Here is a 21,443-nt window from a genome sequence, read left to right as displayed (position 1 = left end):
ACAGTTTACGGGGTGATCCCAACACCCACAATCTATTCGTAGATTCCCGTCAGTTCCTCTCAGACGCTACTGAATAGCTGTTCAGTCAGAACGGTTTAAAATGGCCAATTAACCTAGCTGGGCTGCACCTTCAATCCTGACGTGGTCTCACATCACTTGCCTTTTCAAAACTATCAGCTGGATTGTCCTCATCATCCCTATTTATCGATCAAGGCACTCTAAAATTTGGATGAGACAACTGGTCCAGAGGGGGTCGGGTTGCAGAGACAGGGAGGGGTGTGTGGTCCAGAGTGGGGTTACAGAGAGAGGGAGGGCTCTGCCTGAGAGTCCTATCCCACAGTGCATCAGTCCCTCAGTTAAGCAAAAATAATGTTACTGTTGGATTGAATGTGTTAATCATTTGTGAATACTTCCTCATTTTGTTTCCCTTTCTTGATTAAAAGTGTTCTCTTCAACAATTTTATCCACACAGTGAAGCTGCTGCAGGAGAGGGCAGTGACCCCTGAAGTGTCTGTCTGATTAACTCTGGAGACGAGCAGTGGACTGATCCTGGGTATGTAATTCCATGCTTGTAGCCAACTCTGGCAAGAACTGGTGATGTGAGACATTATACAGAGTCTGATAATTGGTGGACTTTGTGGGGCTCTACATCGTGTTTATTGGTGGACTTGGTTGTGGATCTCAATTCTCGGCTTTATCCGGGAATAGATCCACCACACCCACCACATTCCTGCCATCCCCTCTGCCCTTTTGCCCGCTTTATCCTTCTGTTCCTTCCCATTCTCATGCCTGTTCAAATGCCTCTTAAACATACTGAATGTATCTGCCTGGAACCCCTTTGGCAATGCATTCAGTAATCAACAGGCAGAAAATAATTTCCTCTCAGACCCCCTTTGAAACCCCTCGTTGGCACCTTTGCCCTGCATCCTCTTGTTGCTGACACCTCACCATGACAAAAATACATTCTAGTGATCAACCCTCTCTGTGCCTCTCCTAGCATTCTATTACTATCAGGTCACCTCTTGTGCTCCTTCACCCCAGAGGGGGGGAGAGGGGAGAGGGAGAGAAGGGATAGAGAGGTGTGAGAGAGAGAGGGAGAGAGGAGGAGAGTGAGGGGGAGAAAAGAAAATGAATCCCCTCCAAACCAGGAGGAGGCATTTTGGTGAATCTCCACTGAGTTCTCTGCAGCACAATAACTTCCTCTGTATAGTGTGATGGCCGTAACTGCACAGTTCTCCGAGTGCAGTCTGACCGGTGGCTTGTAACATTGCAACATATCATCCCAACTCTGATACTGTGCACACTGACCCATGAAGGGAAGTATACTGTATGCCTCTTTCACCATGTATGAGGAAGCTAAACAGAATGTACAAACTTCTTACAGAGAGCAGTGGGAATGGAACCCTGGTCACTGGTACTGTAAAGTGTTGTGCTAACCACGATGCCACCGTACCTCAGTGGACTGTGTCGCACATCAGACAAACCACCGCAGAGTCAGTGCTCAAAGAGTGTCACACTGTCGAACGATGGTCGAGTCAAACAGCACAGGAACAGGCCCTTCAGCCCATCCAATGCATGCTAACTAAGCCAGTCCCATTTGCTAGCATTTTCCCAAAAGTACATTTTAAGTGTAATTGTACTGCCTCATGAAGTTTCACTGGTAGCTTGTTCCAGGGTCAGAACACCGACTGAGTGAAAAAGTTGTCTCTTCAGGTTCCATTAAATCTCTACCCTCTTACCTAAAACAGGAGCCTTCTGGTTCTTAATTTAGTGGACCTGGTAAAAGATTGGGCTTATTCATCCTATCTCTGCCCCTCATGAATTTATGTACCTCAAGAAGACATCCCGCATTTCCCTAGGCTCCAGTGAATATATCCCAAAATACACAACCTCTCTGCATAACTCAGTGCCTCGAATCAGAACAACACACTCCTTAATCTACGCTGCACTCTGTCCATGTAAAGAGCTTTGTACTTCGAAAGACCAGTGAGAGGGAACAGGAAAAATCATTCAAGCGACAGCAAAGGGACAGTGTCACACTGTCAGAGGGACAGTACTGAGAGAGTGTCACACTGTCAGAGGGACAGTACTGAGGGAGTGTCACACTGTCGGAAGAACAGTACTGAGGGAGTGTCACACTGTCAGAGGGACAGTACTGAGGGAGTGACACACGGAGGAGGGACAGTACTGAGGGTGTGTCACACTGTCAGGGGGACAGTACTGAGGGAGTGTCACACTGTCAGAGGGACAGTACTGAGGGAGTGCCACACTGTCAGAGGGACAGTACTGAGGGAGTGACACACGGAGGAGGGACAGTACTGAGGGTGTGTCACACTGTCAGGGGGACAGTACTGAGGGAGTGTCACACTGTAAGAGGGGCAGTATTGAGGGTGTGTGACACTGTCAGAGGGTCAGTACTGAGGGAGTGTCACACTGTCAGAGGGATGATACTGAGGGAGTGACACACTGTCAGGGGGACAGTCATGAGGGAGTGTCACACTGTCAGAGGGACGGCACTGAGGGAGTGTCAGACTGTCACAGGGACGGTACTGAGGGATTGTCACATTGTCACAAGGACAGTATTGAGGGAGTGTCATAGTGTCAGAGGGACAGTACTGAGGGTGTGCCGCACTATCAGATGGACAGTACTGAGGGAGTGTCAGACTGTCAGAGGGACAGTACTGAGGGAGTGTCACACTGTCAGAGGGACAGTACTGAGGGAGTGCCGCACTGTCAGAGGGACAGTACTGAGGGAGTGACACACGGAGGAGGGACAGTACTGAGGGAGGGTCACACTGTCAGAGGGACAGTACTGAGGGAGTGCCGCACCGTCAGAGGGACAGTACTGAGGGAGTGACACACGGAGGAGGGACAGTACTGAGGGAGGGTCACACTGTCGGAGGGACAGTATTGAGGGAGTGTCACACTGTCAGAGGGATAATACTGAGGGAGTGACACACTGTCAGGGGGACAGTCATGAGGGAGTGTCACACTGTCAGAGGGACAGTACTGAGGGAGTGTCACACTGTCAGAGGGACAGTACTGAGGGAGTGCCGCACTGTCAGAGGGACAGTACTGAGGGAGTGACACACGGAGGAGGGACAGGACTGAGGGAGGGTCACACTGTCAGAGGGACGGCACTGAGAGAGTGTCACACTGTCACAGGGACAGTACTGAGGGATTGTCACATTGTCACAAGGACAGTACTGAAGGAGTATCACACTGTCAGGGGGACAGTACTGAGGGAGTGCCGCACTGTCAGAGGGACAGTACTGAGGGAGTGCCACACTGTCAGAGGGACAGTACTGAGGGAGTGACACACGGAGGAGGGACAGTACTGAGGGTGTGTCACACTGTCAGGGGGACAGTACTGAGGGAGTGTCACACTGTAAGAGGGGCAGTATTGAGGGTGTGTGACACTGTCAGAGGGTCAGTACTGAGGGAGTGTCACACTGTCAGAGGGATAATACTGAGGGAGTGACACACTGTCAGGGGGACAGTCATGAGGGAGTGTCACACTGTCAGAGGGACGGCACTGAGGGAGTGTCAGACTGTCACAGGGACGGTACTGAGGGATTGTCACATTGTCACAAGGACAGTATTGAGGGAGTGTCATAGTGTCAGAGGGACAGTACTGAGGGTGTGCCGCACTATCAGATGGACAGTACTGAGGGAGTGTCAGACTGTCAGAGGGACAGTACTGAGGGAGTGTCACACTGTCAGAGGGACAGTACTGAGGGAGTGCCGCACTGTCAGAGGGACAGTACTGAGGGAGTGACACACGGAGGAGGGACAGTACTGAGGGAGGGTCACACTGTCAGAGGGACAGTACTGAGGGAGTGCCGCACCGTCAGAGGGACAGTACTGAGGGAGTGACACACGGAGGAGGGACAGTACTGAGGGAGAGTCACACTGTCGGAGGGACAGTATTGAGGGAGTGTCACACTGTCAGAGGGATAATACTGAGGGAGTGACACACTGTCAGGGGGACAGTCATGAGGGAGTGTCACACTGTCAGAGGGACAGTACTGAGGGAGTGTCACACTGTCAGAGGGACAGTACTGAGGGAGTGCCGCACTGTCAGAGGGACAGTACTGAGGGAGTGACACACGGAGGAGGGACAGTACTGAGGGAGGGTCACACTGTCAGAGGGACGGCACTGAGAGAGTGTCACACTGTCACAGGGACAGTACTGAGGGATTGTCACATTGTCACAAGGACAGTATTGAGGGAGTGTCAGAGGGACAGTACTGAGGGAGTATCACACTGTCAGAGGGACAGTACTGAGGGAGTGCCGCACTGTCAGATGGACAGTACTGAAGGAGTATCACACTGTCAGGGGGACAGTACTGAGGGAGTGTCACACTGTCAGAGGGACAGTACTGAGGGATTGTCACACTGTCAGATGGACAGTACTGAAGGAGTATCACACTGTCAGGGGGACAGTACTGAGGGAGTGTCACACTGTCAGAGGGACAGTACTGAGGGAGTGCCGCACTGTCAGAGGGACAGTACTGAGGGAGTGACACACGGAGGAGGGGACAGTACTGAGGGTGTGTCACACTGTCAGGGGGACAGTACTGAGGGAGTGTCACACTGTCGGAAGAACAGTACTGAGGGAGTGTCACACTGTCAGAGGGACAGTACTGAGGGAGTGACACACGGAGGAGGGACAGTACTGAGGGTGTGTCACACTGTCAGGGGGACAGTACTGAGGGAGTGTCACACTGTCAGAGGGACAGTACTGAGGGAGTGTCACACTGTCAGAGGGACAGTACTGAGGGAGTGACACACGGAGGAGGGACAGTACTGAGGGTGTGTCACACTGTCAGGGGGACAGTACTGAGGGAGTGTCACACTGTAAGAGGGGCAGTATTGAGGGTGTGTGACACTGTCAGAGGGTCAGTACTGAGGGAGTGTCAGACTGTCAGAGGGACAGTACTGAGGGAGTGTCACACTGTCAGAGGGACAGTACTGAGGGAGTGCCGCACTGTCAGAGGGACAGTACTGAGGGAGTGACACACGGAGGAGGGACAGTACTGAGGGAGGGTCACACTGTCAGAGGGACAGTACTGAGGGAGTGCCGCACCGTCAGAGGGACAGTACTGAGGGAGTGACACACGGAGGAGGGACAGTACTGAGGGAGGGTCACATTGTCACAAGGACAGTATTGAGGGAGTGTCAGAGGGACAGTACTGAGGGAGTATCACACTGTCAGAGGGACAGTACTGAGGGAGTGCCGCACTGTCAGATGGACAGTACTGAAGGAGTATCACACTGTCAGGGGGACAGTACTGAGGGAGTGTCACACTGTCAGAGGGACAGTACTGAGGGATTGTCACACTGTCAGATGGACAGTACTGAAGGAGTATCACACTGTCAGGGGGACAGTACTGAGGGAGTGTCACACTGTCAGAGGGACAGTACTGAGGGAGTGCCGCACTGTCAGAGGGACAGTACTGAGGGAGTGCCGCACTGTCAAATGGACAGTACTGAAGGAGTATCACACTGTCAGAGGGACAGTACTGAGGGAGTGACACACGGAGGAGGGACAGGACTGAGGGTTGTGTCACACTGTCAGGGGGACAGTACTGAGGGAGTGTCACACTGTCAGAGGGACAGTACTGAGGGAGTGTCACACTGTCAGAGGGACAGTACTGAGGGAGTGACACACGGAGGAGGGACAGTACTGAGGTGTGTCACACTGTCAGGGGGACAGTACTGAGGGAGTGTCACACTGTAAGAGGGGCAGTATTGAGGGTGTGTGACACTGTCAGAGGGTCAGTACTGAGGGAGTGTCAGACTGTCAGAGGGACAGTACTGAGGGAGTGTCACACTGTCAGAGGGACAGTACTGAGGGAGTGCCGCACTGTCAGAGGGACAGTACTGAGGGAGTGACACACGGAGGAGGGACAGTACTGAGGGAGGGTCACACTGTCAGAGGGACAGTACTGAGGGAGTGCCGCACCGTCAGAGGGACAGTACTGAGGGAGTGACACACGGAGGAGGGACAGTACTGAGGGAGGGTCACACTGTCGGAGGGACAGTATTGAGGGAGTGTCAGAGGGACAGTACTGAGGGAGTATCACACTGTCAGAGGGACAGTACTGAGGGAGTGCCGCACTGTCAGATGGACAGTACTGAAGGAGTATCACACTGTCAGGGGGACAGTACTGAGGGAGTGTCACACTGTCAGAGGGACAGTACTGAGGGATTGTCACACTGTCAGATGGACAGTACTGAAGGAGTATCACACTGTCAGGGGGACAGTACTGAGGGAGTGTCACACTGTCAGAGGGACAGTACTGAGGGAGTGCCGCACTGTCAGAGGGACAGTACTGAGGGAGTGCCGCACTGTCAAATGGACAGTACTGAAGGAGTATCACACTGTCAGAGGGACAGTACTGAGGGAGTGTCACACTGTCGGAAGAACAGTACTGAGGGAGTGTCACACTGTCAGAGGGACAGTACTGAGGGAGTGACACACGGAGGAGGGACAGTACTGAGGGTGTGTCACACTGTCAGGGGGACAGTACTGAGGGAGTGTCACACTGTCAGAGGGACAGTACTGAGGGAGTGCCACACTGTCAGAGGGACAGTACTGAGGGAGTGACACACGGAGGAGGGACAGTACTGAGGGTGTGTCACACTGTCAGGGGGACAGTACTGAGGGAGTGTCACACTGTCAGAGGGACAGTACTGAGGGAGTGTCACACTGTCAGAGGGACAGTACTGAGGGAGTGCCACACTGTCAGAGGGACAGTACTGAGGGAGTGTCACACTGTCAGAGGGACAGTACTGAGGGAGTGCCGCACTGTCAGAGGGACAGTACTGAGGGAGTGACACACGGAGGAGGGACAGTACTGAGGGTGTGTCACACTGTCAGGGGGACAGTACTGAGGGAGTGTCACACTGTCGGAAGAACAGTACTGAGGGAGTGTCACACTGTCAGAGGGACAGTACTGAGGGAGTGACACACGGAGGAGGGACAGTACTGAGGGTGTGTCACACTGTCAGGGGGACAGTACTGAGGGAGTGTCACACTGTCAGAGGGACAGTACTGAGGGAGTGTCACACTGTCAGAGGGACAGTACTGAGGGAGTGCCACACTGTCAGAGGGACAGTACTGAGGGAGTGACACACGGAGGAGGGACAGTACTGAGGGTGTGTCACACTGTCAGGGGGACAGTACTGAGGGAGTGTCACACTGTAAGAGGGGCAGTATTGAGGGTGTGTGACACTGTCAGAGGGTCAGTACTGAGGGAGTGTCAGACTGTCGGAAGAACAGTACTGAGGGAGTGTCACACTGTCAGAGGGACAGTACTGAGGGAGTGACACACGGAGGAGGGACAGTACTGAGGGTGTGTCACACTGTCAGGGGGACAGTACTGAGGGTGTGTCACACTGTCAGGGGGACAGTACTGAGGGAGTGTCACACTGTCAGAGGGACAGTACTGAGGGTGTGTCACACTGTCAGGGGGACAGTACTGAGGGAGTGTCACACTGTCGGAAGAACAGTACTGAGGGAGTGTCACACTGTCAGAGGGACAGTACTGAGGGAGTGACACACGGAGGAGGGACAGTACTGAGGGTGTGTCACACTGTCAGGGGGACAGTACTGAGGGAGTGTCACACTGTCAGAGGGACAGTACTGAGGGAGTGTCACACTGTCAGAGGGACAGTACTGAGGGAGTGCCACACTGTCAGAGGGACAGTACTGAGGGAGTGACACACGGAGGAGGGACAGTACTGAGGGTGTGTCACACTGTCAGGGGGACAGTACTGAGGGAGTGTCACACTGTAAGAGGGGCAGTATTGAGGGTGTGTGACACTGTCAGAGGGTCAGTACTGAGGGAGTGTCACACTGTCGGAAGAACAGTACTGAGGGAGTGTCACACTGTCAGAGGGACAGTACTGAGGGAGTGACACACGGAGGAGGGACAGTACTGAGGGTGTGTCACACTGTCAGGGGGACAGTACTGAGGGTGTGTCACACTGTCAGGGGGACAGTACTGAGGGAGTGTCACACTGTCAGAGGGACAGTACTGAGGGAGTGCCACACTGTCAGAGGGACAGTACTGAGGGAGTGACACACGGAGGAGGGACAGTACTGAGGGTGTGTCACACTGTCAGGGGGACAGTACTGAGGGAGTGTCACACTGTCAGAGGGACAGTACTGAGGGAGTGTCACACTGTCAGAGGGACAGTACTGAGGGAGTGCCACACTGTCAGAGGGACAGTACTGAGGGAGTGTCACACTGTCAGAGGGACAGTACTGAGGGAGTGCCGCACTGTCAGAGGGACAGTACTGAGGGAGTGACACACGGAGGAGGGACAGTACTGAGGGTGTGTCACACTGTCAGGGGGACAGTACTGAGGGAGTGTCACACTGTCGGAAGAACAGTACTGAGGGAGTGTCACACTGTCAGAGTGACAGTACTGAGGGAGTGACACACGGAGGAGGGACAGTACTGAGGGTGTGTCACACTGTCAGGGGGACAGTACTGAGGGAGTGTCACACTGTCAGAGGGACAGTACTGAGGGAGTGTCACACTGTCAGAGGGACAGTACTGAGGGAGTGCCACACTGTCAGAGGGACAGTACTGAGGGAGTGACACACGGAGGAGGGACAGTACTGAGGGTGTGTCACACTGTCAGGGGGACAGTACTGAGGGAGTGTCACACTGTAAGAGGGGCAGTATTGAGGGTGTGTGACACTGTCAGAGGGTCAGTACTGAGGGAGTGTCAGACTGTCGGAAGAACAGTACTGAGGGAGTGTCACACTGTCAGAGGGACAGTACTGAGGGAGTGACACACGGAGGAGGGACAGTACTGAGGGTGTGTCACACTGTCAGGGGGACAGTACTGAGGGTGTGTCACACTGTCAGGGGGACAGTACTGAGGGAGTGTCACACTGTCAGAGGGACATTACTGAGGGAGTGCCACACTGTCAGAGGGACAGTACTGAGGGAGTGACACACGGAGGAGGGACAGTACTGAGGGTGTGTCACACTGTCAGGGGGACAGTACTGAGGGAGTGTCACACTGTAAGAGGGGCAGTATTGAGGGTGTGTGACACTGTCAGAGGGTCAGTACTGAGGGTGTGTCACACTGTCAGGGGGACAGTACTGAGGGAGTGTCACACTGTCGGAAGAACAGTACTGAGGGAGTGTCACACTGTCAGAGGGACAGTACTGAGGGAGTGACACACGGAGGAGGGACAGTACTGAGGGTGTGTCACACTGTCAGGGGGACAGTACTGAGGGAGTGTCACACTGTCAGAGGGACAGTACTGAGGGAGTGTCACACTGTCAGAGGGACAGTACTGAGGGAGTGCCACACTGTCAGAGGGACAGTACTGAGGGAGTGACACACGGAGGAGGGACAGTACTGAGGGTGTGTCACACTGTCAGGGGGACAGTACTGAGGGAGTGTCACACTGTAAGAGGGGCAGTATTGAGGGTGTGTGACACTGTCAGAGGGTCAGTACTGAGGGAGTGTCACACTGTCGGAAGAACAGTACTGAGGGAGTGTCACACTGTCAGAGGGACAGTACTGAGGGAGTGACACACGGAGGAGGGACAGTACTGAGGGTGTGTCACACTGTCAGGGGGACAGTACTGAGGGTGTGTCACACTGTCAGGGGGACAGTACTGAGGGAGTGTCACACTGTCAGAGGGACAGTACTGAGGGAGTGCCACACTGTCAGAGGGACAGTACTGAGGGAGTGACACACGGAGGAGGGACAGTACTGAGGGTGTGTCACACTGTCAGGGGGACAGTACTGAGGGAGTGTCACACTGTAAGAGGGGAAGTATTGAGGGTGTGTGACACTGTCAGAGGGTCAGTACTGAGGGAGTGTCAGACTGTCAGAGGGACAGTACTGAGGGAGTGTCACACTGTCAGAGGGACAGTACTGAGGGAGTGCCGCACTGTCAGAGGGACAGTACTGAGGGAGTGACACACGGAGGAGGGACAGTACTGAGGGAGGGTCACACTGTCAGAGGGACAGTACTGAGGGAGTGCCGCACCGTCAGAGGGACAGTACTGAGGGAGTGACACACGGAGGAGGGACAGTACTGAGGGAGGGTCACACTGTCGGAGGGACAGTATTGAGGGAGTGTCACACTGTCAGAGGGATAATACTGAGGGAGTGACACACTGTCAGGGGGACAGTCATGAGGGAGTGTCACACTGTCAGAGGGACAGTACTGAGGGAGTGTCACACTGTCAGAGGGACAGTACTGAGGGAGTGCCGCACTGTCAGAGGGACAGTACTGAGGGAGTGACACACGGAGGAGGGACAGGACTGAGGGAGGGTCACACTGTCAGAGGGACGGCACTGAGAGAGTGTCACACTGTCACAGGGACAGTACTGAGGGATTGTCACATTGTCACAAGGACAGTACTGAAGGAGTATCACACTGTCAGGGGGACAGTACTGAGGGAGTGTCACACTGTCAGAGGGACAGTACTGAGGGAGTGCCGCACTGTCAGAGGGACAGTACTGAGGGAGTGCCACACTGTCAGAGGGACAGTACTGAGGGAGTGACACACGGAGGAGGGACAGTACTGAGGGTGTGTCACACTGTCAGGGGGACAGTACTGAGGGAGTGTCACACTGTAAGAGGGGCAGTATTGAGGGTGTGTGACACTGTCAGAGGGTCAGTACTGAGGGAGTGTCACACTGTCAGAGGGATAATACTGAGGGAGTGACACACTGTCAGGGGGACAGTCATGAGGGAGTGTCACACTGTCAGAGGGACGGCACTGAGGGAGTGTCAGACTGTCACAGGGACGGTACTGAGGGATTGTCACATTGTCACAAGGACAGTATTGAGGGAGTGTCATAGTGTCAGAGGGACAGTACTGAGGGTGTGCCGCACTATCAGATGGACTGTACTGAGGGAGTGTCAGACTGTCAGAGGGACAGTACTGAGGGAGTGTCACACTGTCAGAGGGACAGTACTGAGGGAGTGCCGCACTGTCAGAGGGACAGTACTGAGGGAGTGACACACAGAGGAGGGACAGTACTGAGGGAGGGTCACACTGTCAGAGGGACAGTACTGAGGGAGTGCCGCACCGTCAGAGGGACAGTACTGAGGGAGTGACACACGGAGGAGGGACAGTACTGAGGGAGGGTCACACTGTCGGAGGGACAGTATTGAGGGAGTGTCACACTGTCAGAGGGATAATACTGAGGGAGTGACTCACTGTCAGGGGGACAGTCATGAGGGAGTGTCACACTGTCAGAGGGACAGTACTGAGGGAGTGTCACACTGTCAGAGGGACAGTACTGAGGGAGTGCCGCACTGTCAGAGGGACAGTACTGAGGGAGTGACACATGGAGGAGGGACAGTACTGAGGGAGGGTCACACTGTCAGAGGGACGGCACTGAGAGAGTGTCACACTGTCACAGGGACAGTACTGAGGGATTGTCACATTGTCACAAGGACAGTATTGAGGGAGTGTCAGAGGGACAGTACTGAGGGAGTATCACACTGTCAGAGGGACAGTACTGAGGGAGTGCCGCACTGTCAGATGGACAGTACTGAAGGAGTATCACACTGTCAGGGGGACAGTACTGAGGGAGTGTCACACTGTCAGAGGGACAGTACTGAGGGATTGTCACACTGTCAGATGGACAGTACTGAAGGAGTATCACACTGTCAGGGGGACAGTACTGAGGGAGTGTCACACTGTCAGAGGGACAGTACTGAGGGAGTGCCGCACTGTCAGAGGGACAGTACTGAGGGAGTGCCGCACTGTCAAATGGACAGTACTGAAGGAGTATCACACTGTCAGAGGGACAGTACTGAGGGAGTGTCACACTGTCGGAAGAACAGTACTGAGGGAGTGTCACACTGTCAGAGGGACAGTACTGAGGGAGTGACACACGGAGGAGGGACAGTACTGAGGGTGTGTCACACTGTCAGGGGGACAGTACTGAGGGAGTGTCACACTGTCAGAGGGACAGTACTGAGGGAGTGCCACACTGTCAGAGGGACAGTACTGAGGGAGTGACACACGGAGGAGGGACAGTACTGAGGGTGTGTCACACTGTCAGGGGGACAGTACTGAGGGAGTGTCACACTGTAAGAGGGGCAGTATTGAGGGTGTGTGACACTGTCAGAGGGTCAGTACTGAGGGAGTGTCACACTGTCAGAGGGATAATACTGAGGGAGTGACACACTGTCAGGGGGACAGTCATGAGGGAGTGTCACACTGTCAGAGGGACGGCACTGAGGGAGTGTCAGACTGTCACAGGGACGGTACTGAGGGATTGTCACATTGTCACAAGGACAGTATTGAGGGAGTGTCATAGTGTCAGAGGGACAGTACTGAGGGTGTGCCGCACTATCAGATGGACAGTACTGAGGGAGTGTCAGACTGTCAGAGGGACAGTACTGAGGGAGTGTCACACTGTCAGAGGGACAGTACTGAGGGAGTGCCGCACTGTCAGAGGGACAGTACTGAGGGAGTGACACACGGAGGAGGGACAGTACTGAGGGAGGGTCACACTGTCAGAGGGACAGTACTGAGGGAGTGCCGCACCGTCAGAGGGACAGTACTGAGGGAGTGACACACGGAGGAGGGACAGTACTGAGGGAGGGTCACACTGTCGGAGGGACAGTATTGAGGGAGTGTCACACTGTCAGAGGGATAATACTGAGGGAGTGACACACTGTCAGGGGGACAGTCATGAGGGAGTGTCACACTGTCAGAGGGACAGTACTGAGGGAGTGTCACACTGTCAGAGGGACAGTACTGAGGGAGTGCCGCACTGTCAGAGGGACAGTACTGAGGGAGTGACACACGGAGGAGGGACAGGACTGAGGGAGGGTCACACTGTCAGAGGGACGGCACTGAGAGAGTGTCACACTGTCACAGGGACAGTACTGAGGGATTGTCACATTGTCACAAGGACAGTATTGAGGGAGTGTCAGAGGGACAGTACTGAGGGAGTATCACACTGTCAGAGGGACAGTACTGAGGGAGTGCCGCACTGTCAGATGGACAGTACTGAAGGAGTATCACACTGTCAGGGGGACAGTACTGAGGGAGTGTCACACTGTCAGAGGGACAGTACTGAGGGATTGTCACACTGTCAGATGGACAGTACTGAAGGAGTATCACACTGTCAGGGGGACAGTACTGAGGGAGTGTCACACTGTCAGAGGGACTGTACTGAGGGAGTGCCGCACTGTCAGAGGGACAGTACTGAGGGAGTGCCACACTGTCAGAGGGACAGTACTGAGGGAGTGACACACGGAGGAGGGACAGTACTGAGGGTGTGTCACACTGTCAGGGGGACAGTACTGAGGGAGTGTCACACTGTAAGAGGGGCAGTATTGAGGGTGTGTGACACTGTCAGAGGGTCAGTACTGAGGGAGTGTCACACTGTCAGAGGGATAATACTGAGGGAGTGACACACTGTCAGGGGGACAGTCATGAGGGAGTGTCACACTGTCAGAGGGACGGCACTGAGGGAGTGTCAGACTGTCACAGGGACGGTACTGAGGGATTGTCACATTGTCACAAGGACAGTATTGAGGGAGTGTCATAGTGTCAGAGGGACAGTACTGAGGGTGTGCCGCACTATCAGATGGACAGTACTGAGGGAGTGTCAGACTGTCAGAGGGACAGTACTGAGGGAGTGTCACACTGTCAGAGGGACAGTACTGAGGGAGTGCCGCATTGTCAGAGGGACAGTACTGAGGGAGTGACACACGGAGGAGGGACAGTACTGAGGGAGGGTCACACTGTCAGAGGGACAGTACTGAGGGAGTGCCGCACCGTCAGAGGGACAGTACTGAGGGAGTGACACACGGAGGAGGGACAGTACTGAGGGAGGGTCACTCTGTCGGAGGGACAGTATTGAGGGAGTGTCACACTGTCAGAGGGATAATACTGAGGGAGTGACACACTGTCAGGGGGACAGTCATGAGGGAGTGTCACACTGTCAGAGGGACAGTACTGAGGGAGTGTCACACTGTCAGAGGGACAGTACTGAGGGAGTGCCGCACTGTCAGAGGGACAGTACTGAGGGAGTGACACACGGAGGAGGGACAGTACTGAGGGAGGGTCACACTGTCAGAGGGACAGTACTGAGGGAGTGCCGCACCGTCAGAGGGACAGTACTGAGGGAGTGACACACGGAGGAGGGACAGTACTGAGGGAGGGTCACATTGTCACAAGGACAGTATTGAGGGAGTGTCAGAGGGACAGTACTGAGGGAGTATCACACTGTCAGAGGGACAGTACTGAGGGAGTGCCGCACTGTCAGATGGACAGTACTGAAGGAGTATCACACTGTCAGGGGGACAGTACTGAGGGAGTGTCACACTGTCAGAGGGACAGTACTGAGGGATTGTCACACTGTCAGATGGACAGTACTGAAGGAGTATCACACTGTCAGGGGGACAGTACTGAGGGAGTGTCACACTGTCAGAGGGACAGTACTGAGGGAGTGCCGCACTGTCAGAGGGACAGTACTGAGGGAGTGCCGCACTGTCAAATGGACAGTACTGAAGGAGTATCACACTGTCAGAGGGACAGTACTGAGGGAGTGACACACGGAGGAGGGACAGGACTGAGGGTGTGTCACACTGTCAGGGGGACAGTACTGAGGGAGTGTCACACTGTCAGAGGGACAGTACTGAGGGAGTGTCACACTGTCAGAGGGACAGTACTGAGGGAGTGACACACGGAGGAGGGACAGTACTGAGGTGTGTCACACTGTCAGGGGGACAGTACTGAGGGAGTGTCACACTGTAAGAGGGGCAGTATTGAGGGTGTGTGACACTGTCAGAGGGTCAGTACTGAGGGAGTGTCAGACTGTCAGAGGGACAGTACTGAGGGAGTGTCACACTGTCAGAGGGACAGTACTGAGGGAGTGCCGCACTGTCAGAGGGACAGTACTGAGGGAGTGACACACGGAGGAGGGACAGTACTGAGGGAGGGTCACACTGTCAGAGGGACAGTACTGAGGGAGTGCCGCACCGTCAGAGGGACAGTACTGAGGGAGTGACACACGGAGGAGGGACAGTACTGAGGGAGGGTCACACTGTCGGAGGGACAGTATTGAGGGAGTGTCAGAGGGACAGTACTGAGGGAGTATCACACTGTCAGAGGGACAGTACTGAGGGAGTGCCGCACTGTCAGATGGACAGTACTGAAGGAGTATCACACTGTCAGGGGGACAGTACTGAGGGAGTGTCACACTGTCAGAGGGACAGTACTGAGGGATTGTCACACTGTCAGATGGACAGTACTGAAGGAGTATCACACTGTCAGGGGGACAGTACTGAGGGAGTGTCACACTGTCAGAGGGACAGTACTGAGGGAGTGCCGCACTGTCAGAGGGACAGTACTGAGGGAGTGCCGCACTGTCAAATGGACAGTACTGAAGGAGTATCACACTGTCAGAGGGACAGTACTGAGGGAGTGTCACACTGTCGGAAGAACAGTACTGAGGGAGTGTCACACTGTCAGAGGGACAATACTGAGGGAGTGACACACGGAGGAGGGACAGTACTGAGGGTGTGTCACACTGTCAGGGGGACAGTACTGAGGGAGTGTCACACTGTCAGAGGGACAGTACTGAGGGAGTGCCACACTGTCAGAGGGACAGTACTGAGGGAGTGACACACGGAGGAGGGACAGTACTGAGGGTGTGTCACACTGTCAGGGGGACAGTACTGAGGGAGTGTCACACTGTCAGAGGGACAGTACTGAGGGAGTGTCACACTGTCAGAGGGACAGTACTGAGGGAGTGCCACACTGTCAGAGGGACAGTACTGAGGGAGTGTCACACTGTCAGAGGGACAGTACTGAGGGAGTGCCGCACTGTCAGAGGGACAGTACTGAGGGAGTGACACACGGAGGAGGGACAGTACTGAGGGTGTGTCACACTGTCAGGGGGACAGTACTGAGGGAGTGTCACACTGTCGGAAGAACAGTACTGAGGGAGTGTCACACTGTCAGAGGGACAGTACTGAGGGAGTGACACACGGAGGAGGGACAGTACTGAGGGTGTGTCACACTGTCAGGGGGACAGTACTGAGGGAGTGTCACACTGTCAGAGGGACAGTACTGAGGGAGTGTCACACTGTCAGAGGGACAGTACTGAGGGAGTGCCACACTGTCAGAGGGACAGTACTGAGGGAGTGACACACGGAGGAGGGACAGTACTGAGGGTGTGTCACACTGTCAGGGGGACAGTACTGAGGGAGTGTCACACTGTAAGAGGGGCAGTATTGAGGGTGTGTGACACTGTCAGAGGGTCAGTACTGAGGGAGTGTCAGACTGTCGGAAGAACAGTACTGAGGGAGTGTCACACTGTCAGAGGGACAGTACTGAGGGAGTGACACACGGAGGAGGGACAGTACTGAGGGTGTGTCACACTGTCAGGGGGACAGTACTGAGGGTGTGTCACACTGTCAGGGGGACAGTACTGAGGGAGTGTCACACTGTCAGAGGGATAATACTGAGGGAGTGACACACTGTCAGGGGGACAGTACTGAGGGAGTGTCACACTGTCAGAGGGACGGCACTGAGGGAGTGTCAGACTGTCACAGGGACGGTACTGAGGGATTGTCACATTGTCACAAGGACAGTATTGAGGGAGTGTCATAGTGTCAGAGGGACAGTACTGAGGGTGTGCCGCACTATCAGATGGACAGTACTGAGGGAGTGTCAGACTGTCAGAGGGACAGTACTGAGGGAGTGTCACACTGTCAGAGGGACAGTACTGAGGGAGTGCCGCATTGTCAGAGGGACAGTACTGAGGGAGTGACACACGGAGGAGGGACAGTACTGAGGGAGGGTCACACTGTCAGAGGGACAGTACTGAGGGAGTGCCGCACCGTCAGAGGGACAGTACTGAGGGAGTGACACACGGAGGAGGGACAGTACTGAGGGAGGGTCACTCTGTCGGAGGGACAGTATTGAGGGAGTGTCACACTGTCAGAGGGATAATACTGAGGGAGTGACACACTGTCAGGGGGACAGTCATGAGGGAGTGTCACACTGTCAGAGGGACAGTACTGAGGGAGTGTCACACTGTCAGAGGGACAGTACTGAGGGAGTGCCGCACTGTCAGAGGGACAGTACTGAGGGAGTGACACACGGAGGAGGGACAGTACTGAGGGAGGGTCACACTGTCAGAGGGACAGTACTGAGGGAGTGCCGCACCGTCAGAGGGACAGTACTGAGGGAGTGACACACGGAGGAGGGACAGTACTGAGGGAGGGTCACATTGTCACAAGGACAGTATTGAGGGAGTGTCAGAGGGACAGTACTGAGGGAGTATCACACTGTCAGAGGGACAGTACTGAGGGAGTGCCGCACTGTCAGATGGACAGTACTGAAGGAGTATCACACTGTCAGGGGGACAGTACTGAGGGAGTGTCACACTGTCAGAGGGACAGTACTGAGGGATTGTCACACTGTCAGATGGACAGTACTGAAGGAGTATCACACTGTCAGGGGGACAGTACTGAGGGAGTGTCACACTGTCAGAGGGACAGTACTGAGGGAGTGCCGCACTGTCAGAGGGACAGTACTGAGGGAGTGCCGCACTGTCAAATGGACAGTACTGAAGGAGTATCACACTGTCAGAGGGACAGTACTGAGGGAGTGACACACGGAGGAGGGACAGGACTGAGGGTGTGTCACACTGTCAGGGGGACAGTACTGAGGGAGTGTCACACTGTCAGAGGGACAGTACTGAGGGAGTGTCACACTGTCAGAGGGACAGTACTGAGGGAGTGACACACGGAGGAGGGACAGTACTGAGGTGTGTCACACTGTCAGGGGGACAGTACTGAGGGAGTGTCACACTGTAAGAGGGGCAGTATTGAGGGTGTGTGACACTGTCAGAGGGTCAGTACTGAGGGAGTGTCAGACTGTCAGAGGGACAGTACTGAGGGAGTGTCACACTGTCAGAGGGACAGTACTGAGGGAGTGCCGCACTGTCAGAGGGACAGTACTGAGGGAGTGACACACGGAGGAGGGACAGTACTGAGGGAGGGTCACACTGTCAGAGGGACAGTACTGAGGGAGTGCCGCACCGTCAGAGGGACAGTACTGAGGGAGTGACACACGGAGGAGGGACAGTACTGAGGGAGGGTCACACTGTCGGAGGGACAGTATTGAGGGAGTGTCAGAGGGACAGTACTGAGGGAGTATCACACTGTCAGAGGGACAGTACTGAGGGAGTGCCGCACTGTCAGATGGACAGTACTGAAGGAGTATCACACTGTCAGGGGGACAGTACTGAGGGAGTGTCACACTGTCAGAGGGACAGTACTGAGGGATTGTCACACTGTCAGATGGACAGTACTGAAGGAGTATCACACTGTCAGGGGGACAGTACTGAGGGAGTGTCACACTGTCAGAGGGACAGTACTGAGGGAGTGCCGCACTGTCAGAGGGACAGTACTGAGGGAGTGACACACGGAGGAGGGACAGTACTGAGGGTGTGTCACACTGTCAGGGGGACAGTACTGAGGGAGTGTCACACTGTCAGAGGGACAGTACTGAGGGAGTGCCACACTGTCAGAGGGACAGTACTGAGGGAGTGACACACGGAGGAGGGACAGTACTGAGGGTGTGTCACACTGTCAGGGGGACAGTACTGAGGGAGTGTCACACTGTCAGAGGGACAGTACTGAGGGAGTGTCACACTGTCAGAGGGACAGTACTGAGGGAGTGCCACACTGTCAGAGGGACAGTTCTGAGGGAGTGTCACACTGTCAGAGGGACAGTACTGAGGGAGTGCCGCACTGTCAGAGGGACAGTACTGAGGGAGTGACACACGGAGGAGGGACAGTACTGAGGGTGTGTCACACTGTCAGGGGGACAGTACTGAGGGAGTGTCACACTGTCGGAAGAACAGTACTGAGGGAGTGTCACACTGTCAGAGGGACAGTACTGAGGGAGTGACACACGGAGGAGGGACAGTACTGAGGGTGTGTCACACTGTCAGGGGGGACAGTACTGAGGGAGTGTCACACTGTCAGAGGGACAGTACTGAGGGAGTGTCACACTGTCAGAGGGACAGTACTGAGGGAGTGCCACACTGTCAGAGGGACAGTACTGAGGGAGTGACACACGGAGGAGGGACAGTACTGAGGGTGTGTCACACTGTCAGGGGGACAGTACTGAGGGAGTGTCACACTGTCGGAAGAACAGTACTGAGGGAGTGTCACACTGTCAGAGGGACAGTACTGAGGGAGTGACACACGGAGGAGGGACAGTACTGAGGGTGTGTCACACTGTCAGGGGGACAGTACTGAGGGAGTGTCACACTGTCAGAGGGACAGTACTGAGGGAGTGTCACACTGTCAGGGGGACAGTACTGAGGGAGTGCCACACTGTCAGAGGGACAGTACTGAGGGAGTGACACACGGAGGAGGGACAGTACTGAGGGTGTGTCACACTGTCAGGGGGACAGTACTGAGGGAGTGTCACACTGTAAGAGGGGCAGTATTGAGGGTGTGTGACACTGTCAGAGGGTCAGTACTGAGGGAGTGTCAGACTGTCGGAAGAACAGTACTGAGGGAGTGTCACACTGTCAGAGGGACAGTACTGAGGGAGTGACACACGGAGGAGGGACAGTACTGAGGGTGTGTCACACTGTCAGGGGGACAGTACTGAGGGTGTGTCACACTGTCAGGGGGACAGTACTGAGGGAGTGTCACACTGTCAGAGGGATAATACTGAGGGAGTGACACACTGTCAGGGGGACAGTACTGAGGGAGTGTCACACTGTCAGAGGGACGGCACTGAGGGAGTGTCAGACTGTCACAGGGACGGTACTGAGGGATTGTCACATTGTCACAAGGACAGTATTGAGGGAGTGTCATAGTGTCAGAGGGACAGTACTGAGGGTGTGCCGCACTATCAGATGGACAGTACTGAGGGAGTGTCAGACTGTCAGAGGGACAGTACTGAGGGAGTGTCACACTGTCAGAGGGACAGTACTGAGGGAGTGCCGCATTGTCAGAGGGACAGTACTGAGGGAGTGACACACGGAGGAGGGACAGTACTGAGGGAGGGTCACACTGTCAGAGGGACAGTACTGAGGGAGTGCCGCACCGTCAGAGGGACAGTACTGAGGGAGTGACACACGGAGGAGGGACAGTACTGAGGGAGGGTCACTCTGTCGGAGGGACAGTATTGAGGGAGTGTCACACTGTCAGAGGGATAATACTGAGGGAGTGACACACTGTCAGGGGGACAGTCATGAGGGAGTGTCACACTGTCAGAGGGACAGTACTGAGGGAGTGCCGCACTGTCAGAGGGACAGTACTGAGGGAGTGACACACGGAGGAGGGACAGTACTGAGGGAGGGTCACACTGTCAGAGGGACAGTACTGAGGGAGTGCCGCACCGTCAGAGGGACAGTACTGAGGGAGTGACACACGGAGGAGGGACAGTACTGAGGGAGGGTCACATTGTCACAAGGACAGTATTGAGGGAGTGTCAGAGGGACAGTACTGAGGGAGTATCACACTGTCAGAGGGACAGTACTGAGGGAGTGCCGCACTGTCAGATGGACAGTACTGAAGGAGTATCACACTGTCAGGGGGACAGTACTGAGGGAGTGTCACACTGTCAGAGGGACAGTACTGAGGGATTGTCACACTGTCAGATGGACAGTACTGAAGGAGTATCACACTGTCAGGGGGACAGTACTGAGGGAGTGTCACACTGTCAGAGGGACAGTACTGAGGGAGTGCCGCACTGTCAGAGGGACAGTACTGAGGGAGTGCCGCACTGTCAAATGGACAGTACTGAAGGAGTATCACACTGTCAGAGGGACAGTACTGAGGGAGTGACACACGGAGGAGGGACAGGACTGAGGGTGTGTCACACTGTCAGGGGGACAGTACTGAGGGAGTGTCACACTGTCAGAGGGACAGTACTGAGGGAGTGTCACACTGTCAGAGGGACAGTACTGAGGGAGTGACACACGGAGGAGGGACAGTACTGAGGTGTGTCACACTGTCAGGGGGACAGTACTGAGGGAGTGTCACACTGTAAGAGGGGCAGTATTGAGGGTGTGTGACACTGTCAGAGGGTCAGTACTGAGGGAGTGTCAGACTGTCAGAGGGACAGTACTGAGGGAGTGTCACACTGTCAGAGGGACAGTACTGAGGGAGTGCCGCACTGTCAGAGGGACAGTACTGAGGGAGTGACACACGGAGGAGGGACAGTACTGAGGGAGGGTCACACTGTCAGAGGGACAGTACTGAGGGAGTGCCGCACCGTCAGAGGGACAGTACTGAGGGAGTGACACACGGAGGAGGGACAGTACTGAGGGAGGGTCACACTGTCGGAGGGACAGTATTGAGGGAGTGTCAGAGGGACAGTACTGAGGGAGTATCACACTGTCAGAGGGACAGTACTGAGGGAGTGCCGCACTGTCAGATGGA

The 21,443-nt window shown here is 54.9% G+C and overlaps 1 protein-coding gene across 1 annotated transcript in view; it reads left to right on the top strand.

The window, feature by feature from the left end:
* The first annotated feature begins 472 nt into the window (after window positions 1–472).
* Window positions 473–21,443, top strand: part of LOC140737582 (myeloid cell surface antigen CD33-like) — a 71,803-nt gene continuing 50,832 nt past the window's right edge. The window contains exon 1 of the mRNA XM_073064062.1: window positions 473–553. The gene's annotated coding sequence lies outside the window, so the exon portion shown is untranslated. The remainder of the gene's footprint in view (window positions 554–21,443) is intronic.

Source organism: Hemitrygon akajei, chromosome 1, assembly GCF_048418815.1.
Source record: "Hemitrygon akajei chromosome 1, sHemAka1.3, whole genome shotgun sequence".
In the NCBI taxonomy this organism is placed as follows: domain Eukaryota; kingdom Metazoa; phylum Chordata; class Chondrichthyes; order Myliobatiformes; family Dasyatidae; genus Hemitrygon; species Hemitrygon akajei.
The sequence above is the reverse complement of the archived record's forward strand: the minus strand, read 5'-3'. Positions and strand labels throughout refer to the sequence as shown.